Below are 12,139 nucleotides of genomic sequence, written 5' to 3'. Positions count from 1 at the left end.
AAAGCTTTATTTTTTCTCCCCTATTCTTTCTCTTTCCTTCCATTTTAGACGGGAAGCAGGTCCTAATTATGTAATCAATAGAGTTCCAATATTTTCTTTTTTTTAACGTTTTTAAAAGTTTATTTATTTTTGAGAGAGAGAGAGAGAGTGAGAGCAAGCAGAGGAGGGTCAGAGAGAGGGAGACACAGAATCCGGAGCAGGCTCCAGGCTTTAAGCTGTCAGCACAGAGCCCGACACAGGGCTCAAACTCAAGAACCGTGAGCTCATGACGTGAGCCCCAGTCGGACGCTTAACCGAATGAGCCACCCAGGAGCCCCCAATATTTTCTTGAGGTCTGATATAATTTAGACTTTTTCCACTATTTTTTTCAGATACAACTAACATAATATCATATTAGTTTCAAGTGTACAACATGATGATTTGACGTATGTATATTCAGAACTGTCATGTGAACACCACACAAGTCTACTTAGCATGTGCTACCACACAAAGTTATGCACATTTTTCTTGTGATAAGAACTTTTAAGATCTACTCTCTTAGCAACTTTCAAATATATAATACAGTATTATTAAGTATATTCAATGTTGTACACTACATCCCCATCTCTTATTTATTTCACGACCAGAATTTTGTACCCTTTGACCCCCTTCACCCATTTCAACTATCCTCACACCCTCCCTCTGGCAACTACCAATTTGTTCTCTGTGTAAATTCCTTCTTTTCTTTAAAAAATTTTACATATAACTAAGAACATATGGTATTTTTTCCTTTTCTGCTTGATGTTTTACTTAGCATAATGCCCTCGGGCTCAATCTATGTTGTTGCAAATACCAGATTCCCTTCTTTTTTATGGCTGAATATAAAGAGAGAGAGAGGGAGAGAGAGTTAGTTCTTGAGTTAGTGTTTTCATTTCCTTGTGTTAAATACCCAGAAGTGGGATCACTAGATCATATGGTAGTTCTATTTTCAATTTTTTGAGTAACCTCCATTCTGTTTTCCATAGTGCCTGTGCCAATTTACATTCCCACCAAAGGTTCCCTGTGCTCCACATTCTCACCAATGCTTGTAGGTTTTGTTTTGTTTGTTTTTGATAAAAACTTTCTAACAGGTGTGAGGTAATACCTCATCATGGTTTTGATTTGCATTTTCATGATTTGCATTTTCCATGTACCTATTAGCCATTTGTATGTCTTCTTTGGAAAAATGTGTATTCATCTCCTCTTCCCATTTTTTAATTAGATTGGGTTTTTGTTGTTTGTTTTTTTGGTTTTTTGTTTTTTTTTTTTTTTTTTTTTGGTATAGATTTATATGAGGTTTTAATACATTGTAGATGTTAACCCCTTATTATATGATTTGCAGATATTTTCTCCAACTCTGTGAGTTGGCTTTTCATTTTGTTACTGATCGCCTTTTATATAGTCCCACTTGTTTGTTTTTGCTTTTGTGGTCTTTGCTTGTAGTGGCAAATCCAAAAAATAATCGCCAAGGCCTACGATAAGGAGCATACCACCTATATTGTCTTCTAGGAGTTTTACGTTTTCAAGCCTTACATTAAAATCTTTAATCCATGTCAAATTGACTTTTGTGTATGGTGCAAAATAGTGGTCCAGTTTCATTCTTTTGCATGGGGCTATTCAGTTTTCCAAAGACGATTTATTAAGGAGACTTTTCTTCTAGTGTATATCCTTGGCTTTTTTTGTCAAAGTTAATAGACAATGTATGTATGGGTTTATTTCTGGGCTCTCTATTCTGTTCCACTGAAATATGTATCTGTTTTTATGTCAATACCATGCTGTTTTTATTATTATAGCTTTGTAATATGCTTTGAAATCAGGAAGCATGGTGCCTCCAGCTTCATTCTTTCTGAAGATTACTTTGGCTATTCAGACTTTTAATTAAAATTCTTGAACATCTTGGTAGTTATTTTTAATAAAAACACATATCTCACGTCATGTGTAAAGAAAAAAATCCAGTTAGAGTTACAAATGTCAAAAACATACAACCATACACGTATGACAATGAAATATGGGTGAAATTCTCTTAAATCTCAGGGCAGGGAAATGATTTCTATCCAAGATTTTAAATATCCAGAGGCAACAAGTAAAAAGATGAATTTGAATTTGAGTATGTAAAAAAAATTTAAAGCTTCTGCCTTGTGAAAATCAACATAAAATAATTAGTGAAAACTGTGAAATTGGGAAGAAACTTTTGCAATATTCAAAACAAAGTACTAATATTCCTAATGTTAAAAACAGGCTTAAAACTGATGGATTAAGTAGCAAACCCTGATTGAAAACAAGAGAAAAATATATGAATAGTTAACAGAAAAGACAGAAAAATGGGTTTTGAAAGTATAAAAACATTTTCAAACTCACTCATATTTAAAGAAATTCAATCAAAACAATGAGATACTGTTTCTTACCCATCAAATTGGAAAACAAATTAAAAGTATGAAAATAGAGTGCTGATGCGCTGTCAATGTCAACATTGCCGGTGGAAATGCAAGCAGGTACGTCCCTTGTGGCCGGAATTTGACAATACCTAAAAAAACTACACATTAACGTAACTTTTGACCCAGAAATCCTACTTTAGGAATCTACCCTGAAGATTTCTGTCTTATACATTGAAAATACCTTTAGGCAAAGTTATCATTGTAACATTATTTGTAGTTTCAAATATTGTAAGTAACATAGTGCTTATGTAGAAAAAAATAGGTTGAATAAACTGTGTTAGTCTATGGCGGTTTAAGCTTCAAAGGGGCTGTCAAGTGCTTTAATAATCCACACTACAATGGAGAGTCCTCACTTGAAGCATAGGCTTTAGAATCATTTTTGTTACTCACATGTCAGTGAATAGTATGAGCCTAATTAAAATTGTGAACTTCATAAGGGTGTTATAATTACTGAAAACTGTAACTTGTTGCTGTAGTAATAGGTGTTAGAATGGGTTCTTTGTGATGGTCTGGACTCTTGCATGCAAAGGTGTAAAGATTTAGTGAGGCCTTTAAAAAGTATCACCTGAAATGTTTTGGAAATAGATTTTACAGATTCCTGGACAGGTGATGTGAATCCTGTGAAGTCTGCAGCCCCACCCTATGGAGATGGCGCCTGAGTTTTGACTCCTAAATGATTGTGTTTAGCCATGGCTTTCCAAAGATTCTTTTTGCATGATGTCAATCATAAGAAAGTAGAATTTGGTCTCTGTTATTGTTTTAATTCAGCTTTAAATGACACTTTCCTGAGCTAGTAACCAAGTAAGATTTTAAATTAGGTTTCACTGATCTATGAGGGCAAGAGAAAATATAATCTATTTACTACAAATTGTGAATGATTATTTATATTTATATATGTTTAAACTTTTATCTAGAATATAAGAAATATATTCTATATTTTTATACTTTTTTTATGGAGAGAGAGAGAGAGAGAGAGAGATAGACAGAGATGCAGGGCTCAACCCCATGACACTGGAATTATGACCTGAGTTGAAATCATGAGTTGGATGCTCAACTGCCTGAGTCATCCAGGTGCCACAATCTAATATTTTAATCATATTCACTCCTTAAATGGTAAGATCATGGGTGATTTTCCTTTATTTTTCTTTTCAGTAAAATTTAAATACATAGGCATAAAATGGAATCCATTTTCTCATACACTGTAATTTTAGAATATTGACATTTCACCATATTTGGTTTATAATTTAATTTTCTTTCTTTGGGGAACCAAATACTAGTAACACAGGAATTTTCTGTGTCCCTCCTTAACCACATTAATTTGACTTCCAAAGAAGCAAGCATTCTCCTGAATTTTATTTGTATCTCTGCAGTTTATATATTTATATTTTTACTAATTATATATGTATCCGTCAGCAGCATATAGCAGATGCTCTATTAACCGCTGATAAAGCTATTTGCTGATTTTTAGCAAGTAGTTTTCCTCACCTGTGTAAAATACATTGTTTCCACAGAATATTGAATGCTCACAGTTCATAATGTACTCCCTGCTAATGTTACTTCATTCACCAAATGGGTTGTAGTTTTAACAAAGCTTTGACATTTTTATTCTAAATCTATTTATGTCATATATACTTCATCTGAATTTATTCAACTTAATTAAGTATTATACAATGCAGGAAATGCAAATAAACAATACTTTTTTCCTACAACTAAATTTCATGTTTTGAAAAATCCCCCCTAAAAAGTTTAGCACAAGAAAGACACGTTCATAAAATTGGGGGAACATATACAAATCTAGAAGCATCTTATATTATACTTGGATTGATATGGAGATGTTTTTAAATTCTTGCTGTAAATAAAATAAACTGGAAATTGTCTATAATGCTGTGTATTATAAAATAGAAAAGAAACCTATATGGAATTATACAATAGACTCATACTCAAAGAAAAAGCGAAGCATTAAGTCCTAAAGTAAACTATTTATGATTAAATAAACATCTTTTGAAATGAAAAAGTAAAAATGTATATATTTTTAATGATGTAACAAATGATGGGTAACAGTCAATGTGCATAAAGGGCTTTTATGTAATTTTATTGATTTAATATATTGATTATATATGCATTTTAGATATTTTTGATATCATTATGCTTTTAGCATCTATCCATGTCATTGTGTACAGATATATTTTATCAAGTACACACATTATTCTTCCTATGTCATATATTAGTCATTTGTTCACATATGGATGTATACTTATATATTTATACTTTTAGTCACATGCAAGAGTTTCTCAGGAGGTAGTGTTCTTTTCTTGACTTGGACATTAATCAATTAATTAGCTTTTAGAGTTTCTAAATTAGACATTATATTTATTAAAGTTTTTGACATGTTATTTTGGGGAGGGGTTAAGATTTTTCCTTCCAATTTTAGTTTCTTAGATATTTCTATCATGAATGAATAACGAACTTTTTCTAATAATGTACTGATTGAATAAAATTTTCCTTTGTAAAATTTTTATTTTTTTCTTGAACACTGAAGCATTCCTGCATTTCTGAAATAACCTCTCCTTGGAGTAGATTGCTTTTTTTAAATGCTGGATTTTTTGCCTAATATATTTTTTAAATACTTTAAAGGAACTCTCTGGTTTTTCTTATATTGAATGCCAGTAGTTTATGATAGTCATATCAGTCTCAAAAACTGACTTGCGTATCTTTATTTCTGTTTCTGTTGTGATCTATAGGGGTACTTGTTTTCAGAAGAATTTAGAAAATTCAGCTTCTTGGGGCACCTGAGTAGCTCAGTTGGTTGGGTGTCCAACTCTTGATTTTGGCTCAGGTCATGATCTCACAGTTCGTGAGTTCAAGCCCCTCATCAAGCTCCTTGCTGGCAGCACGGAGCCTGCTTGGGATTTTCTCTTACCCTCCCTCACTTACCCTCTCTCTCTCTCTCTCTCAGAATAAATAAATAAACTTAAAAGGAAAGAAAGAAAGAAATAAGGAAAGAAAGAAAGAAAGAAAGAAAGAAAGAAAGAAAGAAAGAAAGAAGAAAGAAAGAAAGAAAGAAAGAAAGAAAAACAATTCAGCTTTCAATCATCTGAGTTTTTTTGTTGTTTGTCATAGTTTAGGATTATGTGTTAATTCTGTTTTATCTATTGATATAGTTAGGTTTTCTTGGTCTTCAATAAGTTAATATTTTGATGATATCTGTCTCACCTAATTTTCAAAAAGCTGTTGACATAATATTCTTTTTTGTCATTTATATTTTACCTCTATGTTTCCATTTTTATTCCTAACATTACATATGAACATATACTTTCATTGATTTTGACTATAAAAAGTTTACCTATTTTATTCATATTTCACAGAAATAGTTTTTATTCTACTACAATGATATCTGCATTTTTATTCACTTAATTTTCCTGTTTTATAGATTACTTATTTTAATGCTTAATGTATTTTCAGTCTTTCAACTGCTTCTGTTACATGTATTCACATAGCAAGATTACATTCTAAATAGTTACTAACATCCTTCAGTTTGACCTGCAATACTTTATTAACTTATTTAAGATATTTATGTATTGTCTAATTTTTGACAGTAATCATTTTAGATATTTGAGATATGTCAATATTAAAAAACAGAAACAGAATTTCCCCTGCCCCTATGGAGCTCACAGTATTTTTTTTTTTTTTTTTTTTTTTTGGTGGTGGGGGCAGTGGAAAGAATAAGAAATAAAAAGAACAAAAATAATAAAATTGCATGATTATGTTAGAAAGTGAAGAGTGCCATAGACAATCTAAAACAAGTGAGGATAAGAGATTGGGAGGGAAGTGGTGATCCAATGAGATGTCAGATAGGAAAGGTAGAGCATGTCTCACTGAAAAGGTGGCATTTAAACAAAAACTGAAGAAAGAAGAGTTAGTCCAGAAGTTAGCCAAGACTACATAACTAGATAATAAATCTGGCTATTGTTAAGTACAGATTAAAGGGACATAGGGAAGAATCAGAAATGCTTTCAGAGATAATGGTGTCTGTGAACAGCTGGTAGCAATAATGAGATTGGACATAACTTGTATACATTTTCAAAGTAGAGAATATAGGATGTACTAATGGACTGGATATGGTGTGACAGAGGAATAGAGTACACAGTATGATTCCACAATACTTGCCAAATGTATGGATGATTAGCAGTGGAGAAGAGGTGATCTGTATGCAAAGGAAGAAAATATTTTGAATTTTGGTTTTTAATGTGTTGAGTATGAGAAAAGTTGTGCACATCTAACTTGAAATGTGGAGTAGGTAGTTGGGATTTTTTACAGTTCAAGAGAAGTTTATGATAGAGAAATAAATTTGGAATTTGTCAACGTAGAGATGTTATTAAAATCATTAGAATGGATGCCACCTCCAAAAAACACAACATAGAAAGAAAAGAGTACCAAAGGCAGAACCCTGAAGAATTTAGGTAAGTTCAGATAAAAGAGAAGAAACCACCAAACAAAGATTTTAAAAGAACAACTAGTCAAGAAGAACACAAAGAGAATCTGGTGTTTTGAAAATAAAATGAAAAAAGTGCATCAAGGAAGGAGCTATCAGTTGTATCAAAGGCCATGGGAGGTTTGAAATGTGAGACGTGTAAATGTGAAAATTTACCTTTTGGACTAAGCACTGAGATATCATCATTGACTTTCACAAGGACTTTTGTGTTGCATATGGTACTCTAGTACAAGTCAGAGCTTAGGCCATCAAAAGACTGAAGAATGGGAGAAGTCAGGGGGGAATCATGGATTATAGATTTTAAAAAGGTTAAGGAATTGTGGGCATTGGGCACTACACTGAGTTAGAGAGGAGCTGATGGTCACAGATTAGGATACATGAAATTGAAACTATAGAGAAATTACAGTAATTGACAATTGTAAACTCTTTGGCATAACCATTGGAGTAAGTGGTTAAAGGAAGGATATGGACAAAATAATTGGAGGATCAAAGTTTAAAGAATGAATGGCTAGAGTATAGAAAGGATTATCTGTGTATATATCAAAGCTTCCAAGAATTACTATCAAAGTGGTATGTAAAAGAGGAAAAGTGAGAGAGTAGCTAAAATCGTTACAAAATCAAGGGTGACGTCCCAGGACCAGCATATGATAATGGCAATGAGATGTGGTGGTTAATATAGCTTGATGACCTGAGAAACAGAGCTGGAGATTTTAGGAAAAATGATTGTATTAAATTTTGCTGTACAGCAATTAAATAAAAATTTAGGACCATAAAAACACAACAAATATTTATGAGAGTTGGTCAGGCATTTAAGAGTACCATTTCTTCATGTTTCTGCCTTGGGAATCTCTCTTATGACGTTGCAACTTTTATGTCATCCTTGACTGGGTCATCAGAGTTATTTTTATTGGACCTGCAAGATTTATTTCTAAAATTGCTCACTCATATGATTGGCAAGTTGACGCTGATGGGTGGAAGAAAATCTCAGTTAGTAAAAATATGGACTTGTGGATTTGTCTATAGAGCTGGTCTATGGGTCCTCAGGACATGACTGCCAGATTCACAGCAAGTGATTCAAGAGAAAAAAGGCAGAGGGTTCAAAGTCTTTAATGACCTACTCTGAAACTCACACTTTTATCACTTCCCACATTGTGGAAGAGGACTACACAAAAGTGTGAATACCAAGAGATGAGAATTATTGGGGATTATATTTGAACATGGCTACCAAAAAGGTGGGAATATGTTCTAAATTTTATTTTGGAAATATAAGAATACGAGGGTGCCTGGGTGGCTCAGTTGATTGAGTGTTCAATTCTTGATTTCGGCTTAGGTCATGATCTCATGGTTCATGAGTTCAATTTCCTCGTCAGGATCTGCATCTGGGATTCTCTCTCTCCCTCTCTCTCTGCCCCTCTCCCCAAATTGTGCTCAGTGTCTCTCTCTCTCAAAAATAAATAAATAAAATTTACCAAATAGAAATGAAAAAATAAAAGAATACCTAGTTCATTTACAAAACAGTGATATAAGGACTCAGAAAAATAAAGCCACAACTGAGAAAAATAAAGCCATCCATGAGAGACACTATGAGGGAATTCACATACTAATTACTGCATCCTGGTGATAGTTGAATTGCAATTTGAACAAAATGAATGAAGGGACCATTCAGGTAATATGTTGACAGTATAAAGATTTTATGCAAAACTCTTATGCATAACATTGAATTTCAAGGAATAGAGTAAAACATTTTAAAAAGTTGATATAAGACTGCAAAAGGAGAAATAATAGAGATGTATAAAGCTTTACTGGATTCAGGTGTAAAAACAAGTAATATTTAGATAAAAAGATAACATGGCAATTTAGGAAGTTTCTTGGTAACTGAGATAAACAAAGACATAATGAGATTTGTTCTAATGGATTTTTGCAGATACTGGTAGGAAGGATTTGAGTAATATGGCATATGACCCAGGGAGTTTCTGGGTTTCTCTTCTTCATTGGGTATATAGAGGTCCAAGGGAAAGTAAGGTTTTGGCCCCGTGTTCAGTCCTATCCTGAGGACTCTAAGTTTCTAGGAGAACTGGGCTTAATCCCAGTTGTTTTATAAGAGGGTTTTAGTTGCTCCTCTAGGAGAAAAGCTACTCTAGCTCTGTGCTTTCTTTTGCTAGCGTTTGATGGACTGAATGACTAATGAGGAAGCTGGATGTTACACCAATGTGTGGGTCTCTTCCTCAACCATGAAAATAGGAGTAGAGGGTTTAGGGGAAGAAACATGCTCTTACTTTCATTTTTTTTGTATCTACAATTATTTTGTAATTCCGATTATGATTTCATTTTTACTGGAAGAGCTTTTTAGATGTATTTATTTTTAAGTTCCCAAAATGCAACAGGATGGGGAGGGGCTTTTTAAAATCAGTGATTTTTTAATTGAATTATATTATTTTTAAAGAAGAGGATTTGTATGGTGATGACTACTATTTTTGTCACCATTTCTTATAAATATGACTTTCTGTGCCCTAAAAGATGATCACATTTTGGAAAAGGGTTCTGTTTGATAGTGGTTGTGGGGTTATTACTAACATATTGAGATCTATCTATGTCATCATATGAATGCATATTTGTTGCTATATATGTAGATATAAATATATACATTTTGTATTTCGTGTTATAAAATATGTATTTATAATATGTAGAATATTAATATGTATTCTGTATAAACTGCTGTTAAATCAGTGTTCTTAATACTTATTTTTTCTCCTGGCTGGTTCATTTTGAGACAAATTGATGTTAAATATACTTTTATTACTTGAATTTTAACATTCAGGTATTAAAATTTTTAGTCTATTGTAAAAGGTATGTTACAATACATGCTTTTTATATCTTGATGAGTAATTATATTTAGATACTGTCCTTTATTTCTATACTCTTCTGTTTAAATCCTCATGAGATTATTATATTGCCTTTCGTTTATAGATTTGTCTACAATTTTTCTCAGCCCATTCCTTGATTTTCTACCCTTCTGAATCATGATTTAGGTAAGACCTTTTGAAACAGTGTATTGCTGTAATTTTAAAAATACATTTCAAGAGTCTGTTTAAATGAGTGATTTTTAAACCTTACATTATGATCACTAATATATGTGAAATTGTCCTTAACATGTATACTGTTTCTATTGGTCATCTTTTCTTTTTCTCCTTTTCTGCTTTATTTTAGATCATTGGTTCTCAAGTGAGGCTATTTTTGGTTGTCCCAGCAGTGACAGTGAGGGGTGCTACTGGCATCAACGAGGTATGTCTAGGGATGCTACTCAACATCCTACCACGCATAGGATACCCTGCCCAACAAATGCCTTACCTAAAATATCCATATGCTGAGATCTATTCAAAAATAAGTGTTCTGTATTCTATTCATTTTTTTTGATTCTATCAATTTGACAGAGATTTTTGAGATTATTTTAGTTATTAAAACAATCTTTAGAGGATGTCGAAATAATAGATATTTTTATTCTCTTGTAGTGCTAGAAAATAGTATTTTGAAAGACTTAAACTAATGCGGTTTTAAAGTGTATTTTTAACCACCCCACACTGAGTTATTGTCAATATATTTACAGAGTAGTTACATACATATAACATATGGATGTTATATATTTATATTTATATTTAAATATTTATTTCCATAGATTTTACCATTTTCTTTACTTCTTATACCCCGTTCTTTCCCTCTGGGTCTCCTCTCCTGCTTGCTGAGTTGGATGGCATATTATCTGGCTTTCATTACATCTAAAACTTTTAATTTCACTTACATTATTTAATAATAGTGCAGCTGGAATAAAATTATATTCATAATTTTCATAGTAAATTCCCTTCAGCACTTTTAAGATTTTATTAAAATAACACATTTTTGCTCGCTGTGATCAGAATGTTATCACTAAATGTTATTTATTACCACCATCCTTTTTACTTGCTAAGTCAGTCATTTTGATTCTGTCTTAGTGGAAATTAGCTTTTGACCCATTTGAAACCCATTACAGTTTTGTTGTTATTTAGTTGGATAACACATTAAGTTAGTTCTGAAAAATTATTGGTATTGTCTTGTGAAATGGTATATTAAGTTGTCTGTAAATTTCTGAAATGATTATTAGAAGCCTAATGGACCATTTTTTTATCTCTATAGTTCAAATTCTATTTTGTGTTTTCTATCTTATAATTCCTTTGCATAATTATAACGTTTTGGGGATATGCTTGAATTCAATTTTTACTTCATCTGTCTAGTTTTAACTTTTAATTCTCCATTAATTATATTTTTATCTTAAATATTCAGATTTTTGGAATCATAGAGACTGGAACTTCTGTGTTTAGCTTCATCAGATATACTTATTTTAATTTTTACAATGCCCTCTTTTCCCTTTATGTATTTTCTACATTCTTATCGCTGTTTACCTCATGGTCACATATGGCAAGTCAATATCTAGTGTCAGTGTTCTAAGAAAAAGAGAAATTAAGTTCCAATATCTGAAGCATATCTATCTTTTTAAAAGGTTATCTTGGAATTCCTACCCCGTTGTGGTTCCAATTACAACAGTGGAAAAAAAGCAGTCAGTAACTTTCCTCAGAAAGAGGCCCCAGAAAACCATACAAGAACTTAGAAAAGTGCATGTATGAGTTGTAATGGGTAGATTGCTACTGCCATTAAAGTGCTTTGCTCGAATCTCTTTGGAAGCATTTTATGGGGAGTATAGCTGACTTTCAGCCTCCAGCTGTAACCCTATTAGTTCCATCACATACAGACCAAGGCCTGTTTCTTTTGGGCTCTACAGCCCTGCTTCTTCCAGGCTGCACCCAGCCGAAGACTAAGCCTGATATGGAGTCCTAGGTTCATTTGACTTCTGTCCACTTTAGGACTCCATTGAGGGGTGGCTCATTGGCCAGGTCAGATTTTTCTCACAACTGGCATGTGGACCAAGACACTTCCTACCCAGACCTTCTTTTTACAGTTGTTAATCTTGCATCATTATCTGAAAGCTCTCCATTCCTACCCCTGCTCTCATGGTGACCACCTTTCATCTCGGAGTTTGTGAAGGCATTTTCATTAGTTTCTGGATATGTTGTCCAGAAGATTTTGGATTCCCCAGTAGTTGGTCTAATTAGGATTTGGAAAGACCCAAATCTGTGTTGCCACCACTGCCACCATAGTCCCCAAA

The 12,139-nt window shown here is 32.9% G+C and overlaps 1 long non-coding RNA gene across 3 annotated transcripts in view; it reads left to right on the top strand.

Annotated features, from left to right (window-relative positions):
- LOC109267647 (uncharacterized) overlaps nucleotides 1–12,139 on the top strand; it is a 153,244-nt gene that overhangs the window by 107,338 nt on the left and 33,767 nt on the right. For 2 of the 3 annotated variants that reach the window (XR_008423788.1, XR_002080214.2), the window contains 2 exons: nucleotides 9,913–9,974; nucleotides 10,153–10,227. This is a non-coding gene — a long non-coding RNA (uncharacterized LOC109267647). The remainder of the gene's footprint in view (nucleotides 1–9,912; nucleotides 9,975–10,152; nucleotides 10,228–12,139) is intronic. The other variant, XR_008423789.1, reaches the window with a different exon arrangement.

This window comes from Panthera pardus, unplaced genomic scaffold, assembly GCF_024362965.1.
Source record: "Panthera pardus isolate Hobbes unplaced genomic scaffold, ASM2436296v1 HiC_scaffold_2, whole genome shotgun sequence".
Lineage (NCBI taxonomy): Eukaryota > Metazoa > Chordata > Mammalia > Carnivora > Felidae > Panthera > Panthera pardus.
Note: the sequence above shows the minus strand (reverse complement) of the source record. Positions and strands in the feature narration are given on the sequence as shown.